This window comes from Eptesicus fuscus, chromosome 19 (genome assembly GCF_027574615.1).
Source record: "Eptesicus fuscus isolate TK198812 chromosome 19, DD_ASM_mEF_20220401, whole genome shotgun sequence".
NCBI classification, from domain to species: domain Eukaryota; kingdom Metazoa; phylum Chordata; class Mammalia; order Chiroptera; family Vespertilionidae; genus Eptesicus; species Eptesicus fuscus.
Window position 1 is genome coordinate 46321238 of NC_072491.1, and position 22678 is coordinate 46343915.

At 49.5% G+C, this 22678-nt stretch overlaps 1 long non-coding RNA gene across 1 annotated transcript in view; it reads left to right on the forward strand.

Moving 5' to 3' along the window:
* The window catches only part of LOC114232093 (uncharacterized), a 30528-nt gene extending 21654 nt beyond the window's left edge, over positions 1-8874 (forward strand). The window contains exon 5 of the long non-coding RNA XR_008554552.1: positions 8355-8874. This is a non-coding gene — a long non-coding RNA (uncharacterized LOC114232093). The remainder of the gene's footprint in view (positions 1-8354) is intronic.
* The last annotated feature ends 13804 nt before the right edge of the window (positions 8875-22678 follow it).

Here is a 22678-nt window from a genome sequence, read left to right on the forward strand (position 1 = left end):
CAGTGAGGACAGAGAAGGCAGCGCAGCAGGGCGGTTTGTCAGAGTCCAGCGAGGAACCGGGGCCAGCAGCCAGGGCAGCCTCTCCGACCTTGTTGCCTCTCACCCGCTGCCCTCCAGAGCCTCCAGGCATTTCCCTCCCATCATCTGAAACCTAAATATTTTCTGGACCAGGCCCTGGCGATCCTGGGCTGGGTTCCTTTGTCTATCAGCAGGGCCCTGCTGGGAGGGGGGGCGTGTCATCAGGCCTGAGAAAGAAGGAATGCAATTGCAAAAGAGGTTACCAGAGCCTGGCCAGCATGCTGAAATCAAGTGATGTCGAGAGGTTTTGTTATTTTTGAAAAAATGACTCATTCTGAGAAACCCTAACGACCTCACAGAACGTTCACCTAGTTGCCTGTATGTATAACCCCGAGCCCACTGCAGAGAAAAACAAACCCTGTTGTCACAGCTGAAGGAGGGGGAGGCGGTGGGAATACGGATGACAATTTGAAGGGGGAAGACTCTGAAGATAACTCCTGCCCTCTGGGTGGACTGTTTTAACTTTCCAAGTCCCTTTCCCTAAGTTTTCCCAGTCAAACCATCCTAAAAACATCCCCGGGGATGCCAGGAGGTACAGGAGGCAGGTTTAGTTCTGGGGGTGCCTGGGTACCACCTTGCAGGTGGGTAACGTGCTCTTTGAATTGACCTAAGATGGCGGGGGCAAGATTATTCCCATTTGCCATGCAAAGGAATAACCTTAACCAGAGAGCCTAATTGTGTGTGTGTGTGTGTGTGTGGTGGGGGGGGGGGTGTTGCAGTAGGGAAAGAGGAGAAAAATAAAGAGGGGAGAGAAAGGAGTGGGAAGGAGGAGGAAGAGAAGCTCCACAGATGAGAACCATGCTTGTCTCCTGGGGGAGCTAGTCCTGGGAAGGGCTGGCTGCTGTGGGCGGCTCAGGGGAGCCCAGATTCAAGAGTGAGGAGATGGCTTCTCGCTTCCCCTCTGCCCTTTGCCGAATGTGTGGCTCACCAAGTCTCCACTTTCCATCCCTAAATGTTAGAAGGGAGTCGAATAGACTCAGAGCTTCTAACCTTTAGCAGGCATACGAATAGTCTGGAAAACCTGTTACAGTACAGATTGCTGGGCCCCACTCGTTCAGAAGGCCTGGGGAGGGCTGGGAATCTGCATGGTAACAAGTCCCAGGTGAGGCTGCTGCTGCTGATGGGTCACTGACCCCATTTTGAGTCTCCTGGGGCTGGGTGATCTTGAATGCCCTACACAGCCCCCCGTTTCTGCTGTTCAGTGATTCAAAAAACTCAACAGCTCCTGGTCCTCGGGTCACCGAGAGCTGTGCCAAGTGCTAGGAATGCCAAAAGCAAACACGACATGGTTCTGCCTTCTGGGTCCAGGAGTCTAGGTGAGGGCACAGACAAGATGAGGAGTCCCATTATCACACACAGGACAGAAGGGACGGCTGAGGTGGGCACGGGGCCTGCCTTGTGGGCGTCAGGTGGGAGTCAAACAGGAGGGCGCTGGGTGAGCCTCAGGGATCACCTTGTCACTAACCAGGAGGAAGTGAATGGTCCAGAGAGAAAGCTTTGGCCACGTGCTCACTGCATGAGCTGTATGTACCCCTGGAGGGCCCGGGGCACCAGGGAAGGGAGCTCCGGTGGCCCAGCCTTCCTGGGGACCACATTCGAGTATATATGCCTATACATATTGTGTGTACATACAATGTATACATATGTACACAGAGTTGATCCTTATTATTTGTGGATCCCATATTCATGACTTTGCCTATTTGCTTGTAACCCCCAAATCCATACTCGTGGCCCTTTCTCAGTCATCCAGGGGCGTGTGCAGAGCATGAGAAATCTTGACTCACCCAGTAAGTTTCCAGCTGAACGATGCTCCGTCCGTCTTCCTGCTTCAGCTCTTGCGCTCTGCACAAGCATCCTTTTTGTGGTCTATGTGTGCCTTGTTTTGGGCATTTTTGTGGGGGTGATTTTGTTGTTTAAAATGACCTCCAAGCAGAATTTCTCGGTGCTGCCCAGTCTTCATGAGATGTGCCTTCTGGAAAAAAAAAAAAATAGGTGTGTTAGCTCAGCTTTGTAGCAGCACGAGTTACAGTGCTGTTAGCTGTGAGTGCATGGTAACCAATCAACTACCTATCTATAATAAGGTATTTTTAAACAGAAACACCATATAACAAGGTTATGTATTGACTGGTTGATGAAAATGTAAAAAAATAAAAAAAATAAACGGAGCCACTTCAAAATGGAGTCAGAACTGCCATCCCAGAGGACCTGCCTTGCACGCCTGATACCTCAAACCTTGGGACATTAAAACAGGGCAAAACAACCTTTGGACTGCGCTTAAGGAAACCTTGTGCCCCAAAGAACTGTTTGCAAGGATAACAAGAAAGCAGATGTTATGGCTACTGGACTGGAAATTAACAGCATTCTTTAGCATCAGCCACTAGGTGATGTTGTCTGCACTGATAGAAACACCTTCTTCCTATTGATGGAACTGTTCTCCTTCTTCTCATAAATGCCCTTTGCCTTCGCCTCCTAATCGGAACACTCCTTGGGCTTCTTCCGGAATTAGTGATTTCTGAATCGGTATTCTCGTCCATCTCCAGTGAGTGCCTGTTGCCTCTCGCTCTGAACGGCTTTTCTTTTATTTGAGAACCTAGCCCGCTGTGTCCCCTGGGAGCAACGGGGCAGCGCCCACCGCGTCAGTGTTCACGGCCGCTTTGTAAAACACGGCTACCACGAATAATGAGAACGGTCTGTGTGCAGGTGTGTTTATCATTACGCCGACGCTAAGCACTTCCTCTTGCTCAGTATTATACGTGAGTATATTGAACAAGAGAAGTCACAGTTGATGAATTCCAAGAGGTTAATGAAATCCAACTATCTAGGCAAACTTTTGTGACCCCATTGTGTGCCTAGATTTGAGCCAAACTCTTCTTTCTGCTCATCCTGAACTTTTCCTGAGCCTCCATCCCCGACTGTGAACAAACAGCATCTCACCAACATGGTTTAGGCACAAATCTGCAACTGACAGACCTTGGTGTCCCAGCAGAACTGAATGCAAGTTCAGTATGGATCACAGGGCGATTTTAAATTGGGCATTATTTTGGCTTGACCACTGGGATTCTGACTCCATTTCTAATGTGTGTTCCCCCTCCCCCCCTCCAACCCATGAAGCAATGTTCCAGGCACCATCTGAGTGCCCCACAATGGAACTAAATTCTGACATGACCCGTCGGGGACAGCGTCAGATCCCACAGGCTGGGGGCTCCGTCCCATGAGACTGCCTGACTCCAGAAGTCAACCGAAGTGCAAGTCGCCATCTGACAACCTGCCTACAGGTCCGCGGTTCTTGGATCCCCTCCTCCGGGTTGATGAATTTGCCAGAGCAGCTCCCAGAACTCGGGAAACCAGTGTGCTCACTAGATTACCAATTTATTACAAAGGATATTAAAGGATACGAATCAACAGCCTGATGAAGACACATAGAGTGAGGCCCGAACATAGGAGCTTCGGAACCCATAGAGTTTGGGGCCTGGTTCACCAGCCCAGAAGTTCTCTGAAAGGGGCCACCCCTGCCCCCTTGCGTTTTTTGGGGGGAGGGGGCAGGGTATGGAAGCCTCAGCACACAGGCCTGATGGGTTAACTCATTGGCCATTGGCGATTGATTCAACCTCTAGCCCCATTCACCTCCCTGAGGTCTGAGAGAGTGGAGATAAAAGTTAGAATCTTCTCATCACACTGCTGGTTCCCCCGGCAACCAGCCCCCTGCTTCAGGTGACTAAGGGGTTTTCCCAAAGTTGCCTCGTTAATCGAACAAAAGACACCTTATTGCTCCATCACTCAGGAAATTCCAAGGGTGTTAGGAGCTCTGTGCCAGGGCTGGGGATGAAGACAAGTAGATATTTCTTATTATAAATCACACCTACTGTTGTACTTACTAATGCCTGCATTTGGACTGATTTAATTTCCGCCTTGGAGGGGGAGATGGTACCTATACCTGAGATTTCCATGGGGACCTTGACCTGCGGGCAGGAAAAGGGAGGCGGCAGCCGGGTCCTGGCCAAGCTGGGCCTGGGCCCCTGCAGGCCACGGCAGGAGGCCGCTTCCAGGCCTTCACCACCCAGCTCGCTGGTCTGGCCCAGCCCTCACCCCGTCCCCTAGGCCACATAAACCTCCTGGCTTGTTTCTGGAAAAAGTGCTGAGAACAGGAAAGGCCCCGCAGGCCTTCCCAGGGTTGGAAGTGGACGTGACTTCCCTGGGAACCGGGCCTGGGGCCCTGCGGCCTCCTGGACTGTGAAATCCCTGCCTCCCCGGGGACAGTGTGCTGGAGGGAGTCTGGGCACTCCTGGGCCTCGGCTCCTTCCTGTGGGGCCTCGGGGACCGCTGGCCGGTGGAGCGAGAGGAAGCGCTGAGGCTGAAGAAGCCAGGCGGCTGGCGGCCGGCCCACATAAACACGCCCCGTCACTGTAAATTATTTACGCGCCATATGGAGGCTGGACAGGCTCCTGACGGGGCGCGTTCATCAGAAGCCTGATGATCCTGCCTTGGCCCAGATTCCCGGGGGCCGCGAGAGGGTGGAGAGGAGGGAGGGGGGCCTATTCCTTTCGCTCAGCATCCCCCTGCTTAGAAGCCTGCAGTGAACCCGTCTTCTCCAGGATCAGCCCAAACTCTACCGCTCAGCACTCAGGCCTCTTCCCCACACAGCTCCCACCGGCTCCCGGCACAACAACATTTTGCTGTTCTCTGCACCGTTCTCACCTCCCGTGTCTGCCCTGCCTGGGTACCTTCTCTCTCAGCATCCTTTAAGGCACAGCTGAAATGCTACCTCCTCTGTGTGGCTTCCCCCCTCCCCCCACTGCAGGGTGAGCTTGCCCCATGGCTCTGTGCATCCTCCACTCTGAATTCAGACACCGACTGCACCCCTACCTGGGATCCTGTGTTTCCTCAGGTAGAATTAGACAATGACGTCCCCCTAAAGCTCTGTGAGGAGGATAGGATAAATCCCAGCTTTATCCAGTGCCTGGCATCTGCGAATCATACCACAAGTGTTACTTCTTTATTACTACTACTAGAGGCCCGGTGCACGAATTCATGCACGGGTGGGATCCCTCGGGGTGGCCTGTGGGGATCGGGCCCCAGCTCATGTCCCCAGGCTCGCAGCCCCGCCTGGCACCCCGCCGTGGCTTGGCACTGCCCCCTCACCTGCTCCACCATTCCACCTGTGGGGCTATGGGTCAGGGCCGCCCCCCGCACCCCCTCCAGCTCCCTCAGTGCCTGGGAGCAGGGCGGTGGCCCCACCTCCTGCCGCCGCGCTGGTCATCGTCTGCGGGGCAATCAGCAGGGCGATCTGGCCCCTGCTCGCACCCGCCTTGGCCTGGCGCCACCCGTTCACCTGCTCCACCATCCCTCCACAGTCCCGCTCTCATCAGGGGGCCGGCAGCACCCCACTGCCGCCTGCTGCCAGTGCCGCATTGCCGACACCCGCCATGTTCTGTGCTGCCCCCAGGTGTTCAGCACACGTCACAGTGAGCGGTTGAATTCCCGGTCAAACAATTTGCATATTAGGCTTTTGTTATATAGGAGGATTGTTATTATTATGGCATTTATTTTCCTCTGCTATAACCACTTCCTTTGTGAGCCTCATTCTTACTACAGTGCAGGGGGCATGGTCCTACTAATCTCTAAGCCTTCTGCATCCAGCCCAGTGTCTGCACTTAGTAGGTGTCCAATAAAGAACACACGCTCAAGGGTAGCGCACACGTATTGTAGCCAGCCTTTACTGAGCGCTCACCATCAGCCAGACTGTATAAGCCCTTTACACGAATGACTTATTTAATACAATATAACATATATTGTACATAACATATATTGTCAGTATTTCCATTTAACAGATGAGGAAACAGGCACAGAGGGGGGAAATCATTAGCTCATAGTTATCTGTCTGGTGAGTACCGGAGTAGAGACTGAAACCCGGGGAGGTTTAAGCCTCCCCTGTTCCACTGCTTCTCCTAGCAGGACTGGAGCGGCATGGATGGGTGTCCAGGGTGAGTGCCTGGCGCATAGCAGGTGTTTAGTGAACGCTGAGGAAGTGTTTGGGGCGTGTGTGTGCTTTGACTGCCCAGCCTAACAGCAGGCAAGTCACACAGATCTGCTACTCAAAAGGTTAAAAGTCCTTATTTGTTAAACTTGTCTCTAAAAATAAACATTTTCTATGGCTACCATCAACAAATCAACAAACAACAAGTGCTGGTGAGGATGTGGAGAAAAGGGAACCCTAGTACACTGCTGGTGGGAATGCAGACTGGTGCAGCCATTATGGAAAACAGTATGGAGTTTCCTCAAAAAATTAAATATGGAACTGCCATTTGACCCAGGGATCCCTCTTCTAGGAATATATCCTAAGAAACCAGAAATACCAATCAGAAAGAATGTATGCGCCCCTGTGTTCATAGCAGCACAATTTACAATAGCTAAGATCTGTAAACAGCCCACGTGCCCATCAGCAGATGAGTGGATAAGAAAGCTGTGGTACATTTATACCACGGAATACTATGCAGCAGTAAAAAAGAAGGATATCTTACTCTTTGAGACAGCATGGAGGGACCTGGAGAGTGTCATGCTAAATAAAATAAGCCAGTCAGAGAAAGACAAGTATCACATGATCTCACTCACATGTGGCATCTAAGTAACACAATAAACTGATGAACAAAATAGATCCAGAGACACAGAAGCATGGAACAGACTGTGGAATCTCAGAGGGAAGGCGGGGAAGGATGGGTGGGTGGGAAGTGATTAACCAAAGACCTTGTATGCATATATGCATACCCCATGGCCACAGACAATAGGGTGGTGAAGGTCTGGGGCCAGGGGCAGGGTTGGGGTCTGGCTAGAAGGGGTAAATGTGGCGGGGGGTGGGGGGGGGAACAGGACATAAGTAACACTTTCAACAATAAAGATTTAATTAAAAAGCACACAAAAACGTTCTCTAGAGTCTCCTGTCTGGTGTATCTTTCCCTGAGCTGGCCTGCTCTGGACCCAGCCCTTACCTTCCAGAGGGGAGCAGCAGCCTGTGTCTCCCAGGTGGTTCTGTGCCAGGCTCGGTGCCATCTGCTCGTGGGCGTCGTCCATGTAGGCTGCTGACCTCTTCCCTTCCCTCTGCTGTTCCTCCCCCCTCTCCCCTGCACCTTCCCCACTGCCGCGGAGGTCCTATCTGGAAAACCCCTCCTGTCCTTCACCGTCCGGTTCACACTGATGCTCCTCTGAGAAATCTTTCCCAGCTGCCTCCCCATTCCTCAGCTCCCCACACGGAACACGCCTGAATTATTCATACATGCACACGTGTGTGTCTGTGACAAAGTGGTGAATGGCCAGGGCATTAGTGCCAGATGCCTGACTTTCAGGCTGGCTCTGCCTCCTCCTCGTGTTACGTTTCCCTCCTGAGCCTCGGTTTCTCCATCTGTGAAATGGAGCTAGCACCTATGTCGCAAGGTTTTTGTGAGGATTAAGTGAAAGACTACACAGAGAGCACTTGGCCCCGGGATAGGGACATGCTGCCGCAAAAGCGCTCCTTTGCAGCCCCAGTGCTCACACGAGTGCCTGGACAGAGCAGGTGCTCCATCAGTGAAAATGCAACTCAATTTCAACAGAATACGCACTTAGTGAGCACCCACTATGTACCACGTAGTAGCTATACAAAGATGGGTGGCAGCTAACGGTCAGGATGCCTACAAATAAAGATGGCCCGTAGAGACTGCACAAACCCAATGTGGCACTTTCGTTGGCCCATTTGTTCCTTAAAGCATTGGTTCCCAGGTTCTGGGGGGACAGAGATGAAAAAAAATGCCCGTCTGGTCCTCGGAGAGACATGACCGGGAACATGTAATGCACAACACGGGCAGACGACACCTGTCGTACAGGCATGAACAAGGTGGACGCGGGCTCAGAGGACAGAGCCGCTGGATTGTGGGTCCTTTGGGAAGGGACAGAGGTAGAGGGGGGCTGGATGAGATGAGTTGTGTCCTTGCAATTGCTGGCCCTTTGTTTTGGGGACCACTGTCCTCATCACCCTGCCTCAGATGACATGGCCTCTCTCCGGAGAGTCCCCCTCACAGGGCCTACCTCCTCATCACTCAATCACCACCCTGTTCATTTCTTCTCAAGCACGAACCATGATCTGCAGCGGATGAGAGGGAAGGGGAAGGGAAGGGCGCTAACCGTTTTTAAACACCTACTCTGCCAGGCACTGTGCTTGTCCATAGTGAACGTTATTTAGTTAATTTTCTCAATGCTCCGTGTGGTCCACACACTCACATGTCGCTGTTGTTTCCTTCCTTTTGCAGGCTACAGCAGAGGCCCCAAGAGGACACATGCCTTTGCCCAAGGTCACAGCCTGAAGTGGTGGAACTGGACTTGGAATCCAGGGCCAGCTGCCTCTCCACACCCATGGCGCTTTCATGGCACCTGGAGAGGCCAAGTAGGCAAGAAAGGAAATGGAATGAGTCGTTTACGGCCCCAGGCATTTTTGGCCTCAACAAGTAAGTGATTTCCCTAATTCCTGTCTGCAGTTAATCCAGACTTGGCAGCTGGGAACCAGGTTGCTGAAAAACAGGTTTTCTTCTCAACTCAGCAGCGCCACCTGCAGGACCCAAGGGAACACTGCAAAAATGATTCGGACCAGGTCCCCTGGTCTCTGCTGGAGGGGAGGGGTCCTGAAGAAGGGACAGACCTGAGGCGTCATCTAATGACCTTTCGTCTTTAAAAGGAGCGAGCTGAGACCGAGGAAGTCACATTAGTGGCGGCAGATCTGAAACTCTCTCTTCTGACTCTCAGTTCAATACTCTCTCATTCAATAAACATCAATTGAGCACTTACTACGTGTTGGGCGTGTTCCTTCTTGTGGGATATGAACATTGACAGCTGAAATATGCCTCTTAGGATTGTTGCTTAATTGCCATAACAACATACTTCATAACCTCAGCTGGGATGTACTGACCGTCACCGTGTTCCAGGCACCAGGCTGAGGCATCATCTCCGCTGATCCTCACGGATGGGGAAACGAAGGCTTAGCGTGGGAGCATGCCCAGCCTGGCTCAGTAAACTGTGCAGCTGGAATTCAAATCCAGATCCTTCTGACCCCCGTGCCAGCGACCGTAACCACTATGTTATATTTACTCTTTAAAGCGTCTGAGGCTAGTTCAGAAGTACCCGGGCTCTAATGAGGCTTTTGCTGCTATTTCAAAGAATTACTGATCTTCGAAGCGCGGCGCTGGCCCTCCTCTCCAATTCATTGCTTCTAAAAATCCCTAGGAGTTGATACCGAGGTTCTAAGTAGCAGGCGCCATGCTAGCTGCCAGGGACACAAAGGTGATTCTAACTCAGTCGGGAGCATGTGGCCTTGTAGGTATCAATCAGCCTTAATACAAAGCCACCGGCAAGGTGTGTCCTAACAGAAGCGCTGCACAGCTCCAGGGGGCGCCACTCACCCTGCAGCGGATGGAGTGGGGGGCGGTGCGCTGTCTGCATGGCCGTATCTGGTGGCCCTGGCCCAGAGGGATGAGACTATGGGGTGGGGCAAGGGGTGAGGGATGAGGAACAATCTCTTCCATAAGAGTGTGACCGCCACCAACGCTGCTCAGACTTTGATTTCCCCTTCTCCTCAGCTGGGACCCAGAGCCGAGCTTAGAGGAAACAGCTTGGACCGGCAGAGTACAAAATCTATTTCAGTTTCCATTTCTGCATCAGCTACCAAGTGACATTTCACGTTCCCAGGAATTTTGCCCCGGTTCTCATTTTTGGAGGGATGGGTAGTTTCTCTCTTTGGGGGTGTTTGCTTCCTGAAATTGGAGCTCACCAACTGCAAGTGACACGTGAAGCCATTTGAGGAATTCTCTGCCCAAACCAGAGGGAAATGAATCTACAACAGCTCCCCCCACCCTCCTACAAAGGAGTTTCCATCTCACAGATATCAGCACCCCTATCTCGCCCTAACTCCCCTCACCCCTAAGAGCACTTTGAATGTGGGCACAGATTTGAACTTTACTTACAGTATCAGAACAATACGATTTTTTTTCACTTTCTAGATATAAAATCATGTCCATACTTTCCCCCATTGCCCACCCTGAAGATGCTGAGTCAGACCCCTCTGCAGAGGCTGTGGTCCTGGGTGACAATCACAGGACTGGGATGGGTGTCGAGGGTGCAAAGTTGTAAAGGAAAAAAGAGGCCCTCCCTCCAGCCCTCCAGGAGGCCCTGGTCTGTTTGTTGCTGGCCCTGCGACCACAGGAAGGAACACTGTGATGGAGGAGGATCTTCTCATCAGATGCAAGGCAAGGGGGTCCCCCAACCACACCCCCATAATGGCAGAGCCGGGAGAAACGCCAGCCGCTGTGGCAGAGGGAGGGAGGGGCAGAATTCTCTTCTGCCGGCCCTGGAGCCTCTTGGTTTCTCATTCATTCAGTCTGAAGGTTCCTTTCTTTCCCATGCGGCGGGCTAACTAGGCATTCGATAGCCGGTCTGGCACCACCATCGGCCAAGATAACCTTGTTTCCATGGGGAAAGGAGTTCTAAGGTCCAAACAACTGTCTCGGAACCCAACCATTGGGACACATCCCTCTCCGAAGTGCAAGGGCCTGTGCTAGCCACTGTGAGTTAATGCTTCAAAATGAGCTCCGCGCCGAGGGCAGATGCCTGGGTCCCCGGCTGGCCCTGGCCAGCTGGGTCACGAACCTGGGCACGTCCCACTGGTTTCCTCTTGGAGCCTCGCATGAAGAACGCGGGTGGGACCAGATGAGCGCCCATGCGCTGCGGGAGTCTGTCTCTGGACCTTTGAGTCTCTCCGTCATGTTCCTTGCGTTTCTAGATTATTACTGCTAAACGCAGTGCTTCTTTGGCCCAGGGCTTGCTGGCTTCAGATCCACTGTCACTTCCATATCAACTAACTCCTGGCTGGGTCCAGCCGAGGGGGCACTGGACCATCTTGAAGGGTGCCAGGAAAGGGGAAACCGTGCTTCCTCCTCCCCTCGGCCCGTGTCCGGCACAGGTCGCATTTCCTCCTGGGCGCTGGATCCCTCTTCTCAGAGGGTGACCCCAGGCCTTAGGTTCCCACGGTCCTGCCTCCTGCCTTTGTCCCTCCAGCGAAGGGTGGCAGTGGCTTCCTGCCATCACTCATCTCCGGGTTGCCTCATTATTTTCTCTTTGTCTTTCTAGCCTTTCCATCACCTGTGCGACCCATTCCCCACGCTAACTTCCCCATTTCGAACACACGGCCTCTTCCATCTCACGGCACTCATAAACTAATTACTGAAATTCAGGGGCATACCCAAGTACAGATGTTTTTCCGATCTTACGAAAAATAGATAGAATTTTGATTCATTCACACCAGATGGCTATTGTATTGGCTGTTGACATTTTTTTATTTGACAACCTAAGGAAAAAGAAGTCCGTGCCGCTGACTAAATAGTCAGGTATCACACGTTTCAAACATTCTTGCAGCACACTGCTGGGCACGGCACCCCGGCAGAACATCACTGACGTAGAGTGGTTTCCGTTTACTTGGTTGGACTTTGACTGATACATTCACACTCTTGTTGGTTTTACCTTGTAACCGGCAGCAATAAAGATGATGATGATGATGATGATGGTATGATGGTGATGGTATGATGGTGATAATGCTGATGACTCTAACCCTTACTTGGTCTATAACCTCACATATTACAAAGCTTTCACTCAGGTTCTGTAATTTGAGTCTCATAATAACAGTGTGATGTAAGAATGGCATTTATCATTAATTCCACTTCACAGAAGAGGAAATGATCTCACCCAGCTCCCACAGCTGCTGGGTCTTGATAGAGTTGGAAACAAAACCTAAGGCTTTTGATTTCTCCTCTAGTTTCCCTCCCCAGGGTGTTCTTGTACTTTTCACCATCACCCCCACCCATGGAACGGTGCCTTACTGCTATTCTGTTAGGATGGTGTTTTCTGGAATGGGGGCACACACCGTAGGTAGAAGGTGTATTAGTCATCAATTGCCATATAATGAACTAAGCCACCACCTAGTGGTTTAAATGGTGTCATTGAATATTTTGGAAGTGGTCCATGCATGCCTGGATGCTTTCTCCTTTCCCACATTTCCTGGGTTGATTGTTCACCCAGAACTTGGGGAGTGGGTTCAGTCTGAGAGGGCTTTGAGGGGGTACTTTCCAGAAGTTTGATGTGGGCCCTGGCTATGGTGTGATGAGGAGGAAGGCGGCTGGCTGATGTTTGCACTGTGGACTCTGCCCTCGGCAGACCCTGCAAAAAAGCAGCTTCCAGCCAAAGGACACAGCCAAGAGGGCGAAGGACACGCTTATTTGTATTAAAATCACTCAGTAAGAAAGACCACCGTGTCTTTCTCTCCATCCATAGTCTTCACCAGGGGTCTAGTGTACAACCTCACACCAGGAGACAAGGTGGATCCCTGTACTGTAGGGACTTCTGATACCATTAGAGAGAAAACTGTGTCATATTCCTAAGCCCTCAGAGACCCCAGCCTTTGGGGAGGATCACACCCTCCCCATCACACCCTCCATGCTGTCAACTGTGAAGAAATGTTTATAGATACATTATGCTCACCTTGCGCCTGTCTCTTACCCTACTACAGGGGTGGGGAACATCCGGCCCGCAGGCCATCTCAGGCCTGAGAAATCATTTGGTCTGGCCCTGCCAAGGCATTAGCGGTGAGTTAATTAAATGTCTGACCAAAAATAGCAGGCTCATTTTTAAGATGATAATTTTGTATGGCCCGTGAATGATGGTAGGAATATCCAAAAGGCCATTGGCAGAAAAAAGGTTCCCCACCCCTGGCCTACTGCCTAGGATTCCCCGCCAAGGATCTCACCTTGGTTATTTCTGGAAGTCCCAGGGGACGGCTCATGTGGACATGCGGACTCTGGCCCTCTGACTCCACGCAGTGTTTAATCTTGCTGGGCTCCAGCTTTCTGCTCCGATGTCTACGGCCAGGCGCTGGGGACCCTTGCCAAGGCTGATGTGGCTGGTGTCTGTGCTGGGGCTACTGTCTCATCTGGTTTCACACTGTGTTCCCTGCTGACTCCAGGAAGAAGTCCGTCTGTTTTCATCTTGTCTGCATACATATGCCTCAAGCAGATAACCCAGTCAAGCTACATCCAAACTCCTGACCCACAGAAACAGTGAGAAGAGGCCCCTGGCCTCTCTTGGTGGCTTGCCTTTAATTGGTGGGGTGTCGGGCCCACTGATGATGAGGCAGCAATGGCAAGACTAAGGAAGTACAAGGCAGGACCCCAGAGAGAACTCGGAAGCCATGACAAGTTGACTCCTCTCGGTGAGTCTGAGTATTCTTGCTAGAACAAGTATCTTTTGCATTGAGTAATAAATCATCTCTCGTTGAAAACATGGCAGGTGGATGAGATTATTACGAGTAAAAATGAACTTCCTCGGCTCAGAAGGGAGAAAGTTGGTTAAATACTAAGATTTGGACTTAATTCCTTAATAGCCAGACCACGAACAGATAAAGAACGGAGAATTACTTTTCAAACTCAGCTCCCTCCTATGATCAATGCTATTAACAATTGCTGGCATTTATTGAGTGATTACTACATGCTGGGCTCTCTGCTGTGTTCTTTATATGCCCAACCTCACTGACTCCTCACAACAACCCAATGGGAGAAGTATTCTGAATGTCTCCAATCATATATGCAGGAAATGAGGCCTAGAGGGGTTAAGGAACTTGCCCTGGTTCTGGGAAGAGCAAGGGCAGAACTGGAGTTTGAAGCCAGATATAACTTTATGAACTTGGGAGGAAGTCCTGTAAGATGCCCGCTAAGATAGTGCATGCCCCCTGAGATCCTGAGATGGTTTGCATGTAGGTTGGCCAAGGGGTGACTGGGTTGCTATGGTTAGGTTGGGGTCCTGGGTTTTATAAAATGCTGACATGAGAAGACTATCAAAACTTACGATGGGGCATGGAGTAAATGCCAACCCACTGTGTGTGCATGGAAGTATGTGAGTGCTAGATGGCTGGAACAGACCCTGTGCACCACCCAGGCCCTAGCAGAGCCCACGTGGGCCCAGACTGCCCAGGAACAATCCATCCTCCTAAATGGGAGGCTCTGGAGAGACGGTGCCCTGGGATCTGGGTGACTGAGATACTTATTGTGGGTTCCACCCTTTGCTGGCTGTTTGACTTCAGGCGAGGGACTGAGTCACCAGGGAACCAACAGTTCTCATCTGTAAAATGAGGATAATGAGACCTGACTGCTGCCTTCCTCACAGGGAGGGCAGGAAGCTTCCTGAGATCACCTCACCGGAGCCTTTTGATCTTCTTGAAAGAATCCTCTTTAATTGCCCACCCAGGCACTTGAGCAGCTGGGCGAACATTTTTATGATCCGAGTTTCCCACAGCCCACAGCACACGTGCTCCCAGAGGCACTCTGAGGTTTGCAAGGATAGATTCGGCTGGCCAGCGTTCTGCCAGGCCATCAGCAGAGATTTCTCAGAGCCTTAGTCATATCATAGGCGGTTTCCCAGGGGTGCTCTTGCCAATGCTTCAGCTTATTTATGTAGCATTTCTTAAGAGTTCCTCTGTGCACACGGCACTTTCTCACCCTTCCCCAGACTTGTGCACAGCAGTCGATCCTGGCATCATGGAAAGCTGCTGACCCTCAAGGACAGTGCTTGGCTACATTAGCCTTAGCTTGGATGTGCTCTCTGCTCTCTGGTTCCAGTTTCTAAACCCCTCCTTTTTTTAAAAAAAAAAATATATATTTGTGTTGACTTCAGAGAGGAAGGGAGAGAGAGAGAGAGAGAAACATCAATGATGAGAGAGAATCATTGATTCGCTGCCTCCTGCATGTCTCCTACTGGGGATGGAACCCCAATCCTGGGGATGTGCCCTGACCGAGAATCAAACCGTGATCTCTGGGAATCATAGTTCAACGCTCAACCACTGAGCTACACTGGCCGGACCAAAAGCCTTCTTTAAGTGAGGAGGATGTCCGCTTTCTCATTTCTCATCTGGACCATCACCAAAGCTCCCTGCCTCCAGCCATGCTCTCTCTCTATGTCTGATCCACAGGACATATTGCTTCCTTCCTCAAAACCCACCAATGTTGCCCTAACCAGTTTGGCTCAGTGGATAGAGCATTGGCCTGCGGACTCAGGGGTCCCAGGTTCAATTCCGGTCAAGGGCATGTACCTTGGTTGTGGGCACATACCCAGAAGGGAGTGTGCAGGAGGCAGCTGATCGATGTTTCTCTCTCATTGATGTTTCTAACTCTCTATCCCTCTCCCTTCCTCTCTGTAAAAAAAAAATCAATAAAATATATAAAAAAAACCCCACAAAAAGCACAACCCACCAATGCTGCCCCATTGTCTACACAATAAAAACAGAATAAACTAAAACTGGCTTTGAAAGTCCTGCTCACACCCCTAACTCAGAGTCTGGACCACAATCACCTTTCTTCCCTCATTTCTCATTTTTTTTCCATGGTTGGCTCATTTACTCAGTCAACCATACCACTTTATTTGCTCATGACCTCCTGTACCTGGTGCTGCATTACACTTTGGGGAACAAAATAAGGTCCCTGCTCTCGCGGAGCTTATGGCCTCATGGGAGAGACAGACACACACACTGTGGAGTTCCATGTAGTCTGATAAACACCATAATATGGAAAACGGAAGTTCTACAAGAAACTGCTGGAGAGGAGCCCAGCTCTGCCTGTGGTGAGGGTACCATGTCGAGTGCTCAGGGATGGAGAGGATAGAGCTGGACAAAGAGCTGGGGTGTCGAGTGGAAAATGAGTCCCAGCAAGCATGACCTGGATGTGAAAGAGGGCGAGGGGAGTTTGGGAAACTGACATGAGTATGGCAATCCATGGCTTGGGGAGAAGCCCAGTTCCTAAAGGTCCTGGTGAGCCTTGTTAGGAGGCCTGGGCCTAGTCCTGGAAGTCAAGAGGCTACATCAGGGAGGTGATGTTAGGACCACCCTCCTGACTAGACTCCCAGGCCTTCATCAGGGCTTATCTTTCTTCCTAAATGCCCCTCCCCTCTCCCCTCTCTTCGCCCATTCTCCTGTTAGGGTTCTAGCTGCCTTTCATGGTCCTCTTCCAATGCCATCTGCTCTGTGAAGACTTCTTGGATCCAAATTTATTTGATCAGAATTTATTCATTCCTCTGAGCACCTAGAGTCCATTACTTGTATTTTACCATTTATCGAGTTCCATGTTGGACTGTATTTTAGTTGTGTCTCTGGGTCTCTCCTAGAGGACTGAAAGCTCCTTTAAGGGCGTATTAACCCTGGAATATCTACCTCTGCATTTCCCATAGCACCTAGCATACAGGGATTTGAGCCAACCCGCCCTGAAGTTCAGTACATTGCTTATTAGCAACGTGATCTTGGACAAGTCACTTTATCTCAGACCTTGAGCTGTCTCATCTATAAAATGGGATAATCATTTTTTATGGCATGGGATAATTGTGAGGATTAAGTAAAGTACCTGGTTTGCACTCAATAAACATTCATTGTCCTCCTCCCTCCTCTGGTGTCTGGCTCAGAAATACTGCTGCAAATCCCAGTAGAGCACCCTGAGGGAGGAGCGCCTACTTTTCCCATGGGTCCAGAGGAAGTGCCAGGTACACCTAGGAGATCCCATCTGCACTGGCTTGCTGAGCCCCTGGGCAGACAGGCAGGTTATCAACATTACTATTGTATGGTTATCAGAAGCATCCCCACCCATTCTAATCTGATCATGTCTATGACACCTTCCATGGAACACTCATCCTCAATGTAAACAAAAAGAAAAGGCTGAAAATGACTTGCAAAACAAATGATGTGAGTCTCCTGGTCTGGGATTATTAAACCAAGGTGTGCCCATAGGGGAGAGAAGAAAGTGATCTGCCCATGGACCTTTTCCTTTTCTCCCTGACTTTGCTCAGCCTGGGTACAGGATCTGTACTCGAACATTTCAAGGGGCACTGTCAGTGCAGTGGTCATTCTTGTCACTGCCATCGGAAGTAGCAGCCTCCTCCTCTTCCCCTCCTCCTCATCACTGCCATTTGCGGGGGGCGGGGGGCTGCAACGCAGATCCTCCCCGCCTCATGACATTCCATATGATCCCATCTGCATGTATAGCCTCGTAGGTCACTGTACTGCATTTACACATACCTGGTTCTTACAGCAACCCTATCATCTTAATCGACAAGGAATCAAGGCTCAGAGAAATCAAGTGATTTGCTCAACTCACAGAATGAGCTGCCAGTGGAGGCGGGGGTGGGGGTGGGGGGTGGGGTGACTGGGGCTGAGACTGGGGTTGTTGGAAAAGAATAACTTGCCCTGTTTCTTGGTAGCCAGCCTTGGTTCCTGCTGATAGAATGTCACCACGGTGTCTGAGGAACTTTTTAAAGCACCAGTGGAAACCAATTTCTTTTTCTACCTCCTTTGTGTTCTTGGAATACCCACTGTGTGCCTGGGACATACAAATGTTGGCTATACGAACAGAGATTGAAGGAGCACATGACGAATAATCTATACTAATAAAAGGGTAAATGCAAATTGGTCAGGACACCCTCACAGTAATGACCGAACAGCAGACTGTGTGGGGAGACCAGGCCAGCTGGGGGGTTAGTGAGGGATGACCAAACGACTGAACAGCAGGCTGTGTGGGGCGACCAGGACGGCAAGGGGGATAGTGAGGGGCAACTAGGTTGGCGGGGGGGCAGTTGACGGCAACTGGGCTGGCAGTGAGGGGCGACCAGGCCAGCAAGGGGGACAGTTGGGGGCAACCAGGCCGGCAGGGGGGCAGTTTGGGGTGACCAGGCCGGTAGAGGGGACAGTTGGGGGTGACAAGGCCAGCAGGGGAGGGCAGTTAGGGGCAACCAGGCCAGCAGAGGGGGGCAGTTGGGGGTGACCAGGCCCACAGGGGGGGCAGTTGGGGGCAATCAGGCTGGCAGGCAGAGGCAGTTAGGAGTGATCAGGCTGGCAGGGGGGCAGTTAGGGGCGATCAGGCAGGCAGGCAGGTGAGCAGATAGGAGACAGCAGTCCTGGATTGTGAGAGGGATGTCCGATTGCCAGAGATTGGGCCTAAACCGGCAGTCAGACATCCCACAAGGGGTCCCAGATTGGAGAGGGTGCAGGCTGGGCTGAGGGGACCTGCCCCCCCCACCCCTGTGCACGAATTTCATGTACTGGGCCTCTAGTATATCCTATCTAATAAAGAGGGAATATGCTAATTGACCCTCACGCCATCGCAAAGATGGTGGTACCCACAGCCAATAAGGAAGGAATATGCTAATTGACTGCCCCACCCTCACAGATGATGGCACCCACAGCCACAAGATGGCAGCGTCTAGTCCCCTCAGCCCCGCTGGGGCAGCAGGTGTGTGGCAAGGCCGGCCTTCGGAGTCCCCCAATCCCCTCAGCCCCCAGCTGCCCAGGGCTGGCCTGAGGCACAGGCAAGCCTTAGATGTCAGCTTCCCAGCCACTCAGGACCACCCGAAGCTCAGGTAACCAGGGCCAGCCGAGGCTTGTGCTGCCAGCAGTGGCAGCAGCAGAGGTGTGATGGGTCATTGCCTTCCCCTAATCGCTGGGTCGCCTCCGGCCCCTGAGGGCTCCTGGACTGTGAGAGGGGGCAGGCTGGGCTGAGGGACCCCCCTCCAGTGCATGAATTTTCATGCACCGGGACTCTAGTATATATATATAAAAGCCTAAGTGACCATTTGACTGGTAGCTATGATGCACACTGACCACCATGCTCAACACACAGGCATGGAAACATGGAACAGACTGATGAATCTCAGAGGGAAGGTGGGAGGAGGGCGAGAAGAGATGAACCAAAGATCTTATATGCATACTAGAGGCCCAGTGCACGGATTTGTGCACCGGTGAGGTCCCTTGGCCTGACCTGCAGGGATCGGGTCGAAACCGGCAGTCCAACATCCCCCAAGGGTCCTGGATTGTGAGAGGGCACAGGCCAGGCTGAGGGCCTCTAGTAAGAAGATAAGGGCTTATGGGACTGGTGTAATTGCTGGAATATTCCACAGATGCCTCCACCTTCCTGTCTTGGCACACAGATGTGGGAAATTCCATATCTGTCCTCTATGAAAGTGCTAGGCACAGACCTTCTCTCTTTACTGCTTTACCCATGTTTCCTCACAGATAGAGCAGAGCTATGGTTGTGTTGGGGAAGTTGGAAAAGACTGATGTTCATTGGGCCATATTTGTCTACAGAGCAGGGTTAATATTCTAAGCCTTCAGGTCTCTTCCTTCTTCTCGACACACCTGGATTCTGACTTGGTTCCTCCAACATTTAACTTTTCATGCTTTAAACTTCCCTCCATTTCCATGCAGGTGTTTTAGGAAAATTTCTGGCCAAAGAACAGAGATGTTTCCTGGTTATTGTGTTTTTTTGTTTGTTTTATTTTATTTTTATGATGCTTATGTAATTTTTAAAACATTTAATAAAAAAAAAACCACACAGAAAAATGGTGGTGGAGTAAGTGGATGCTACACAGACACACTTCTAGGACCAAACTGGAATTACAACTACAATAAAAAAAAAAAAAATCCCCACACCACATCCTGAATAATCAACTGAAGACCAGTTAGAGAGAACCCTGATAACCAAAGAAAGAAAGAAAGTGGAGACCACGGAGAGACTGGTAGGAAGGGTGGAGACCCAAAAGGGCTGGCTGGGCTCCCACAGACAGCAGCTGAAGTTCCAGAAAGATATTTTAGCTGTGGGGTGTTGCCACTGAGAACTCTAGGGTCTAAACCTCAAGCTGGGTCCCCAGAAAAGAGAGCACAGGACTGAGAAAGGTGCCCACATACCATCTGACTGTGAAAAGCAGCAGGGATGCTGTTTGCCAAGGAGATATGACTGGAAATGCAGGCACCCTCTTAAAGGGCCAACACACAAAATTTGGTGTGCAGCCACTCACCTTGGGCTCCAGTAGAGGGAGGGCAGAGTGGACTGGAGCTGTGTGAGCAGAAACTAGGGTTGGGGACCTGGGGCTTAGAGCTCGGAGGGCAGACACCTGGTTTCCTATGTTGAGTCATTCTCTCACACTGCAGAGGACATCTTTCTCAGGCAGACCTTTGGTATCCAGGCGGTATTTGCCTAGGGGGAAGACAGTTGTCCCACCCTATTGGAAACCCCCATGCCTTACCTTGTGGAGTTTCTGAGGCCCACTAAGAGACTGAGAATAACAATTAGCCTCCAGGCAGAAGTAATTGCCCCACCCTGTTGGAAAACATCTTGCTCCACCTGTGGGTGATTGCCTTAGGTTACTCAAGATTGAATCCAATCAGTCTGCAGGCAGAGGTGGGTCTCTGGAGGTCTTGAGTCTTTGCCTGATCTAATTAGTCAGAAACAGTGTTTGACATTGTCCTGCACTAGAGATTGGGAGGTATAGGCCATTTACCTAATACATAGTCACAGAAAGCCAAAATGGGGAGACAAAAACAACACCCAAATGAAAGAACAAGAGAATTCTCCAGAAAAACTAAATGAAATGGAGATAGTAAATTTATCAGACATAGCGTTCAGAATAATGATGGCAAAGATGCTCAAGAGCATGAGAAAATAAAGATATAGCAACTATGAAGAATGACACAATGGAAGGAATACACAGCAGATTAGGGAAAGCCAAGGATTGGATCAGTGAATTAGAAGATAGGGTAGGAAAAAATCACGCAATCAGAGAACCATAAAGAAAAAAAATAAAAAAACAGGACAGCTTAAGGGAGCTGTGGGACACTATGACATAATAGGTGTGCCAGAAGAAGAACATGAGCAAGGGATAGAGAACATGTTGAAGAAATAATGGCAGAAAACTTTCCTAACCTAGTGAAGTAAAAAGTCACACAAGTCCAGAGAGTCCCCAACAAGAACCCAAACAGACCCATGCCTCAACACATAATTAAAATGCCAAAAATTAAAAACAAAGAGAGAATCTTAAATGCAGCAAGAGAAAGACAATTTGTTAATTACAAAGGAGTTCCCATAATGCTGTCAACTGATTTCTCATCAGAAACTCTACAGGTCAGAAGGGAATGGCACTCAAGGTAATAAAAAGCAAGGATCTGAAAGCAAGATTACTATATCCACCAAGGCTATCATTCAAAATAGAAAGTCAAATAAAGAACTTCCCAGACAAAATAAAACACTAAAGGAGTTGATCACTACCAAACCAGCACTACAAGAAATGCTAAAGGGACTGTTATAAGGAGAAGAAAGAGAGAGGGAGAGAAACATAGGCATACAGAATTAAAATGGCAATAAATAAGTACCTATCAATAATCTTAAATATAAATGGATTAAATGCACTAATCAAAAGACATAAGGTAGCTGAATGAATACAAAAACATGACCCAACTATCTGTTGTCTACAGGAGACCCACATCAGAACAAAAGACTCACAGAGGATGAGAGTGAAGGGATGGAAAAAAAAATTCCATACAAATAAAAACGAAAAAAAGTAGCAATACTCACATCTGACAAAATAGACTTCAAAGTGAAGGCCATCACTAAAGGGACTGATCCAACAAGAGGATATAACCCTGGTAAACATATGTGCACCCAATATAGGAGCACCTAAATATATATAAAACTTCTAGAGGACTTTAAGGGAGGGATCAACAACAATACAGTCATAGTAGGGAACTTTAATACCCTGCTGACTTCACTGGATAGGTCTTCCAGACAAAAAATTAACAACAACAACAACAAAAACAGGGACTCTAAATGACACATTGGATCAGATAGATTTAATTGATATTTACAGAACATTTCACCCCAAAGCTACTATAGAATATACATTCTTCTCAAGTGCACAAAGACAGACCACATGTTAGGACACAAAAAGTCTTTACAAGTTCAAGAAGATTGAAATTATATCAAGCATCTTCTCAGATCCCAGTGGAATGAAATCATAAGTCAACTACAGTGAAAACACTAAAAAACATTTAAACACATGAAGACTAAATAGCATGTTATTAAATAATGAATGGGTTACCATTGAGATAAACAAAGAAATCAAAAACTTCCTAGAAGAAAATGAACACACAACAACCCAAAATCTCTGGGACACAGCAAAAGCAGTCCTGAGAGGGAAGTTCAAACCACTACCAGGCTACCTCAAAAAACAAGAAAAATTAATAATAAACCATTTAACCATACAACTTAAAGAATTAGAAATAAAACAGTAAAAAAAGCCCAGAGTAAGTAGAAGGAAGAAAATAATAAAGATTAGAGCAGAAATAAATGATATAGAGACTAAAAAACAAAATATCAATGAAACCAAGATTTGGTTCTTTGAAAAGATAAACAAGATTGATGAACTGTTAGCCAGACTCATCAAGAAGCAAAGAGAGAGGACCCATATAAACAAAATCAGAAATGAAAGCAGTGAAGTAACAACTGACACTGCAGAAATACAAAGGATTGTAAGAAAATACTATGAACCACTATATGCCCACAAGCTGGACAATGTGGATGAAATGGACAAATTCCTAGAAAAATATAATATTCTAAAACTAAATCAGGAAGAATCAGAAAACCTGAATAGACCAATAACAACGGAGGAAATAGAAGCAGTAATCAAAAACGCCCAGCAAACAAAAGCCCCGGTCCAGATGGCTTCACAGGGGAGTTTT